The sequence below is a fragment of the Gorilla gorilla genome, chromosome 22 (assembly GCF_029281585.2).
Source record: "Gorilla gorilla gorilla isolate KB3781 chromosome 22, NHGRI_mGorGor1-v2.1_pri, whole genome shotgun sequence".
Taxonomy (NCBI): domain Eukaryota; kingdom Metazoa; phylum Chordata; class Mammalia; order Primates; family Hominidae; genus Gorilla; species Gorilla gorilla.
Window position 1 is genome coordinate 25,067,835 of NC_073246.2, and position 8,884 is coordinate 25,076,718.

The 8,884-nt window shown below is 36.2% G+C and overlaps 1 pseudogene; it reads left to right on the top strand.

The window, feature by feature from the left end:
- The first annotated feature begins 3,832 nt into the window (after nt 1-3,832).
- Nucleotides 3,833-6,625, top strand: LOC101125948 (myb/SANT-like DNA-binding domain-containing protein 2; annotated as a pseudogene).
- Nucleotides 6,626-8,884: the final 2,259 nt, after the last annotated feature.

An 8,884-nucleotide genomic window follows, 5' to 3' on the forward strand; every position in this document is an offset into this window, starting at 1 on the left:
TTTGACATTGGTATAAGTCTTCTCATATTAATATCAGCAGGATAAATCATGTATCATTCATTAATGATGACAACTTCATGCACATTGTGGTAGATTCTGGGCACGAATTACTTCCTAATTATCAATGAGAGGTGCGGTCTAATTCTCTTACCCATTATTCTATGCTGGTCTTAGTGCATCACACATAGTTGAAGTAAATTCAAGGAATTCCAAGGCTGGGTCACCTGAACACTTGAAGCTACAGTTTGAGCATCTAAAAAAAACAAATAAACTTTTTGGAGCTGTGAGAAATCATGTAAGTTCAACTACCTTGTTGGGAAAATCACATGGAGAATTCTTGAAATAACATGACATGGAGAAGAGCCTCACAGACTCCAGTCAAACCCCTCAAAGTACCTCGTAGTTGGGTGACATGGTTTTAGACCCTACAGGCACTCTTTAGCTAAGGAATCTCCCAGGCAATTCCCAACTGAAGTCCTTGCCCATAAGTATGCAAAATACAATAAAATAGTTTTTTGTTTTGTGACAGTTGGTTACACAACAATAGATGACTGTTATACCCATTTTATACTTGCTGGCAGCTGTCTCTTAACCAATATTAAAATTCTTATGATCTCTCAATTATTAGCATATTTTCTTCTTTATTGTCTTCAACATTTAAAATTAAAATACTTGCCTTCGTATTCTAATTTCTTAAAGCCCACATTCCTATTCCATAGCTACAACTATTTTGTCACAGAATTGGGAAAAACCCTCTGGAAAATAAAATAAACTCAAATACTTATGTATTCTTGGAATTATCCTAAATGTTCTGCTTTCTTTTTGCCTCAGGGAAGTTCTTTTTTTTTATGATGAACATAACCAATAAGTTAAGGGTGGCCTTTTTTATACTTTTGGATGAGTTCGTTTCCCTTTAAATATATTCAATTATCATTTTTTTTCAGATACTTATGAAACAGGTCAGGGTCACTACTCTCTTCTAAGGTGTTATCTGAGCTCATTGTCTCATGACCAAGAGAATTAAGGAGCATGGACACAAAGGGTGAGATTGGAGAGAAAGTTTAATAAGCAAAAGAAGAAAGCTCTCCACAGCAGAGAGGGGAGCCTGAGTGGGTTTCCATTTTTACAGCTGAATTCAAAAGCTTTTATAAGAAACCCCTCTTTTCTCTGTAGCTGTTTGAGTAACTTATCTGAAAAGCCATCTGCACAACTCCTTCTTATCTATGTAGTTGTCAGTATGTCTCTAGGCAAGCAGAAAATGCTGCTTCTCTTTTTTTGTATAACTGTGGGTTTGTTTTAGGTAAGCCCCCCTCCTCCTTGTGCAAGTTCCCATGGAGCCCACCATATACATGTCTGAAAAGGGAGGAAACTTTTTCCTTGGAGCCCACCAATTATGCAAAGAACAAAACGCTTCTGTACTGGACCCTGCCGGCTTATCTGTGCGGGTGCAGCCTGAGTTTTCCCCAGGCTGCTCTATTTTTGCCTGTACCTGTGGTTTTTCAAGCAGGCTGCTTCTCGGAGGACCAGACTTAACTGTTTACTTAACTGATTTTACGTTTTCTTCTCCTTCACTTGTTGGACATGGTTGAAAACAAAACCCTGAGAATACTGTACTATTACTTCAGAGCTCCAAAGTTTATTTTCATCTAAGATTAATATGTATGTAAGGATTAGTATATATTCATATGTATATGTATTCATACTTAAACACCTAAGTGCAATACACACGTACTCAAGTATACATAAGTTCTAAATTCTATAACTAAAATTTCATGAAGAATATAAGTGATTCCTCCAAGTTTAAAATTAACAAGTGATATTTATGTATTAATTATCCAGGTAAACAGAAATGGAGATCATATATATACAGTCTAGGACTAGCACTAGGAAACATCATATATACAGCTGAGAATAAAATGGGAATGGAATCATAAATATATTCATTTGAGATCACCATAGATAGGAAGAAATAAAAGTGTATAATCCATCAAGAATCACACTTAAATACACACACACATACACACACACACACGTTCTAATGCTGGCAAGTGTCAGCAGCTATATTTTCCCACTGAGATATTTTCCTAAAGATGTTTTTAGAGAGTGTTTCACAAAGCACCAAATGAAGGAAGAGATGAATACCACTGGAGACTTTGAACTATAACAGGAAGAACAGATGCTGAAGAACAGATGAAATTAACTTGAAACCTAGCTGTGACCCTTACTTAATACATAATATAGCACAATTTGTTACATTTCTATGTATGTATTCTTTCTTATTTTGGAATTACAATATTTACACTAGGTTTATTGAGTAAGTAAAGTAATTAAATATTAGTTAAATTGTCTACTTAATATATATTGATTAAATCTCAATTTATTAGTAATTTCTACCATGTGTCTGGCATAGGCAACAAAACACAGGAAAGGCATGGTTCCTGCCATGAAACAATGTACAATTCATGGCTATGGGCCATATGAATTAATGTTAGTTTATTCCCAGTCTTAAGTCTTCACGTATTTTAATCAAATCAAATGAGTTAGGCAGTTAAGTCCCATTTACCCTTTAAAAAACAAAAACAGAATTTCCCCTATTTTTAAAAAGTTGTCGTGAGTCAGTACCTTCTCCATTTCTTGTTTACAGGGTAGATCCAGAATCTTTTCTTTTCTTATGAGTCAAAATCATTTTTGAAAATCCAGTGTTCAAAAAGTGTATTTTGCACCTGTTCTTATTTAAGTTTCAAAGGAGGCTCTCATGACAAAAAATATCTCGTGATTTCTGAATTCTTCCCTGCCAGATTTGATTTAGCTCATGTGACTCAATTTTATGGCATCTCAATGTGGAATAGAAATCACTTTCAAAGTCAGATGTAACTCATTCTAACAAATCCTGTCATTCATCATCATTTTAAGTCTCTCTTGAGTAAACTGCAATTTGTACCAAGTTGTACAATATGGTTTGGGGATGTGTCATATTGTCTAGAGGAAGCTAAAACCCAGACTGTCAAATTCTTTTCAATTAGGACTTTGTGTAGGATTTGAGTTGCAGTAAAACCCATAAAATAGAATCTGCAGTTGACTTGAGATAGGAATGAGAATTATTACTTTAGGTAGTTTGCCAGGTAGGCTGAATCTTTCATAGCTTCATCCAATTATGTAAACTTCGCATGGAATTCTGATATTCTAAGTTTATTTAATACTATAAAGTTTTATCTACAGTAAAAATAGAAAAAAACTGATAATAGAATTCATAGTTTGATCACTGACTTCAAAATGCCTCATACGGATTTTAAGTTATTTAATTTTTCTTGTATTATATTTGTGTTAATATAGAATTTTTATTTTTATTCATTCTTTTGTTTTAAATTATAAACACTACATATGCAAGACTGCTGCTTCCAGTTTTTATGAATTAAGACTGCTTTTTTTATTAAGATACAATAGTTCAGAGTAGAACATTATTCGGCAGTAACTATCAGGAGAAGTTAATAAATAATGAGAAATGTAATACCTTTTCAAACAATGAATAGCTTTATAAGGATCAAAAACTAGAAATGTTAAGGACTCAAAGAAGAGGTACTCTAAAAGACCAGCTAAAGTGGGTACCTTTTCCTTGGGGGTCTTCCTGAGCCTGTGCTTATGCAAGGGACTGAGAACGCACAATGTCTCAGTAGAGGGCTTTTAATTGAGGAAGGAGATAGGGCCTTCAAAGAGGCGATTCAGTCAAAATGAGGCCAGCAAGGCCAAGCTCTAATCCAATATGACTGATGTCCTTATAAGAAGAGAGAGAAAGACAACTGGGCCAGGTATGCAGAGCAACCACCATCCCACCATGGGTAGAGGTACCAAGCAGGCAGCCATGTGTAAGCCAAGGAGACAGGCCAGGAACAGATTCATCCCTTGTAAGGCTCTAAGAGGAAACCAACTGTGCTGGCACCTTGACCTTGTGCTTTTTGTCAGCAGAAGTGTAAGAAAATAAGTTTCTGGTGTTTAAGTCCCAAATATATACACAACATACACACACGCACACATATATATATATGCACACACAATGTATAAAATACAGTAAGATAAAGCTAAAGCAGATGTTAAATTCATAACAAAAGTGCATTTACTAAATAAATTTAAATGTCAATACTCTAAGACTCTTATCTCAAAACCTAGAGCAAGTCCAGCAAATCATATGTAAGAAGAGTAGGAAATAAGAAACTACAAATAAGAAAGCAGAACAAATAAGGTAGGATTATGTATAGTGAAAAGTTTGACTCAAATGGAAAAATTGATAATCCCTTATCAAGATTAATTTTTAAAAGTAAACAGAAAACAAAATCACCAGGCTCAGGAATTAGAAAGCAATATCGCAGCAGATCCACTAACCTAAATAATACAGTAATGACTGTTATGAACAATTTTATGCCAAAAACGGTGACAACATAGATATATTAAATTCTTAAAAACATGAAACTTATTGAACTTGGAAAAAATAATAATGTGATAGCTGCAAAAAAACGAATACAAAGCAAACAAACATAAAGCAGATTACAGTACGTCTCCAAAAATCTTAGAAAATGTAAATCCTAATTACAAGTGATTTTTTCACACATGGAAAAAAAGTAACACCAAGAATACATGAACATTTTAAGAGAAGAAAAAAAAAAAGTAGAGGACACCACTCAACTGTTCTTATGAGACCAGCATTAAATTTATATAAAATTTAACCCGACAAGACTGTCTCCTTCTCCCGTGGTGGCAGCAGTGGTGGGGCTGCCGCCCGCCGGAGCATGTTGTGGACTCCAGCGGAGACAAAGGCGCTCAGCGCAGTGTGGGGCAATGAGCGCCTGGCGGAGGCACGGTACCAGCAGCTTTAAGGAGCCAGTATAGTGGCTGGCAGCAAGGACCCCCGGGCCAGCCAAGTAGGAGCTTGTGTCCAGGGCCCTGGCCAAGCTGGGCTATGAGCGGACCTGTCCCAGTGCTGGGAGGCATCAAGCTGGTTGGATGCCCAGAACTGAATGCAGTGCTCCACCTGTGGCCTCACCAGTGCTGAACAGAGAGGAAGAGCCACCTTCATAGCTTACATGTAATTCTGCTTATACAACCCAGTACCGGATGCACTTACTTTGACCATTTGCACGTGTTACAATCGGGTGGAAGAACATGGTGTTGCGAAAAGAAAGAGCAGTTACACAGTAGAACAGTTGGAACAGGTGTTTGCTCAGGCAGGATGGGATGCTCAGCCCTGCCAGACTGTACTTCTTAACAGCAGTAGCTTGTACCAGGAGCTGGAGTCAGATGGCGGCACCATGGAAGACTATTCATTCACAGGAGTACTGGGAACCCAAAGTCAGGATCTCCATGGCTATCCGACAGATCAGGAATCACAAAGAGAAAATTAAAAATTAAACGACAGGGCACGGTGGCTCAAGCCTGTAATCCTAGCACTTTGGGAGGTGGAAAAGGGCGGATCACTGGAGGTCAGGAGTTCAATACCAGCCTGGCCAACATGGTGAAACCCCATTTCTACTAAAAAAAAAAAAAAAAAACAAAACAACAACAACAAAAAAATTAGCAGGGCGTGGTGGTGGGTGCCTGTAATCCCAGCTACTTGGGAGGCTGAGGCGGAAGAATCGCTTGAACCTGGAAGGTGGAGATTGCAGTGAGCCGAGATTGGACCATTGCACTCCTGCCTGGGTGACAAGAGCGAGACTCCATCTCAAAAAAAATAAATAAATAAAAAATAAAAATAAGTTCTACAAGAGTCTTCTGAAGAAGCACAGAAGAGGGACATCAGGCAGAATACTGTACAGATTTTGGAATCGGTACAGTTGAAATGGGAACTTTTTCAGAGTTGGACAGACTTTTCAAGGCTCCTTTCTAATAAACTGGCCGTTTTTTGGAATTGGTTATAACAGCCGTTGGAAAGGGGATCTTCATTACCATTATGCTGAGATCACCTCCCAGGTGCCCCTTGGCAAGCGACTTCAGGAGTACTTCAACCCTGAGAAGTCTGAGGGAGGGATCATTATGACACAAGTGCAGAAAATGAACTGGAAAAAGTGTTTATTACACATTTTTAGAGATCACTATTAGTGAAGCTAGGCGCTTGGAGCTGCACGTGGAAATTGACTGGTGACCCATTGCCCACTCCAACCCAATCAGTAGGAATGTTGTTCAATATTTATTGCCTGGAATTATTCCTAAATGCCCGGGCCTTTATGCCATTGGCTATGAAGAATGTATTGAGAGGCTCCTCTCACCGCACATGCAGCAACATTCCCTGGACCCAGGAAAAGAAGGCGGGGTTGACCTGGAAACCCTTTCAGCACAAGCCTCATTACAGGTGGAAATAGAACCCACCAGAATTATCTTTTGTCACCTCAGGACTGCTGAGGTCAGGGCTCTGCAGCAGAGCTTATTTTTACATTTCCAAGTGAATACCAAAGTCTTCAGCAAATATTGGGTTGGTATTAACAGATTTTTCTCTCAGAGCTGTACTGGGGAGCCCAGAGTTTCCCCCAAATCCATCTACATCAAATTTGTGGAAGTAGAGAGAGATTTTCTTTCCACTGGCTCTTTAGTTGAGTGCCCTGAAAAAGCCATTGGATGCCTCCTAAAATTTAACAACTGAAGGTCATCCTTCATAAGGATTTGGGCTCTTAGCTCCTTCTTCTCTACTCACTTTCCATTACCCAGACCACTCCTCATCCAGATGCTGCCATCAGGCTCTTCATGGAAACTCTTTCCTTGATTGGGCCAGTATGAATTCTAATGAATCATAGTAGACTTTGGCCAGAAAAAACAGACCTCACCTGAAAATGCTCATTTTGAGCAAGTAAGATTTATAGCAAACTTGCTTGGTGGGCCAGCTATTTCTTTTTTTAAAACAGAAAAACAATTTTTAAAGGGATTTTAGGGCCCTAATATAAGCAAATGAGGATACATTCCATATTGAACAAAACTTACACTTTGAGTTTCATATGAAATTGAAAAATTGTATTTTTTCACAATGTTTCATTCTTACACATCTCTATGTCTCTATAAAAGTAATATTTACAACACTGAATAAATAAGCAATAGAAAAACAGACAAGGACATTCAAAGAAGAGAGAATCACAAACCTATCTGCCTCTCATGACATTAGATAGGAAATCTTAGGTATTTGAAAATTAAACTTCATAATAAATAAGAAAATTCACAACCAAATTAAAGATGACATCGTAAAAGTTGAATTAGATTATATATTGTACCAGATAATAATTTTCCTCAATTGTTTTTACAGATTTAATAAAATCTCAATCAAAATACATTGAGTATAGAATTTTTCAAGCTAATCTCAAAATACATATAGAAACATGAAAGGCTAATAACAGAAAAATGGTGAAAATTTTTTAAAAAAGAGAGGGCAACACAATCAGATATAATAATTATTATAAACCTATAATGAAATAGACATTCCATTAATGGTAGATTTTAGACAATCCAAATAATGGAATGAAAAATAGGCCCACTAATATTAGCTCTGCTTAATTAAAATCACCTGAATTTATGGATGTATGTGTGTATGTATGTATGTATTTTTAACTTTGAAGTTCAGAGGTATATGTGCAGGTTTGTTACATAGGTAAACTTACGTCATGGGGGTTTCTTGTACAGATTATTTCATCACCCATGCATTAAGCCTGCTACTCATTAGTTATTTTTCCTGATGTTCTCCCTCCCCCACCCCCTTGTGACAGGCTCCAATGTGTGCTGTACCCCTTTATGAGTCCATCTGTTCTCAATATTTAGTTCCCAATTATAAGTGAGAACATGCGGTATTTGGTTTTCTGTTCCTGGGTTAGTCTGCTAAGGATAAAGGCCTCCATCTCCACCCATCTCTCTGCAAAAGACCTGATCTCTTTCATTTTTGTGGCTGCATAGTATTCCATGGTGTATATGTACCATATTTTCTTTATCCAGTCTATCATCAATAGGCATGTAGGTTGATTCCATGTCTTTGCTATTGAGTCACTTGAATTTATAAAAGGATGACAACACAAAGAACGTGTCTCCTTTGTAAATAAATGGTGATGCCTCACTGGAATCTACATATTAAGGAGAAATTATTGAACTTTACCTTACTCTAAGTACAAAATAAATTTGAATAAACTGTAGACTTAATTGTGAAATGTAAATGATAAATTCATAGTAGAATTTAGTAGATAAAATCTTCATGATTTTATGGTAGATTTATTTTTAGTAAAACATAGAATAACAATGTGTAAATAAAAATTTAAAATATCTTTATCATCAGAGGACAAAATATGAGAATAAAATATCAAAGCATAATTACACATAAGTATATACATGAATAAATATGTATGTATATATAACACATATACACATACATATATGCATATATGTGTGTATGTGTATATATGTGTATATGTGTGTATATATGTGTATATGTGTGTATATATGTGTATATCTATATGTGTATATATGTGTATTGATATATGTGTGTATAGCTATATGTGTATATTTCATCATCCTAAAAAAATTGACCCTGATTTTTATTTTTCAATTTTACTTATTTTTGTGGAAGGACTGACCTCTAGGGGTTCTTATTCTGCCATTTTGTGTGATGTTACTTCCTTATGTTACTTCCAGTTATACAAACATATCTATATGTGTATAAACACATATAGATATACAGACACATATATACACATATACACATCTATACATGTATATTTGTATATAAACATACATATATGTATGCCTGTAATATATATAAATATATGTATAATATTTTTCTTATAAAGGATTCACTTTTGTAGATAATTTTTTTTTTTTGAGACAAGGTCTCGCTCTATTGCCCAGGCTGGTCTTGAACTCCTGGGTGTTA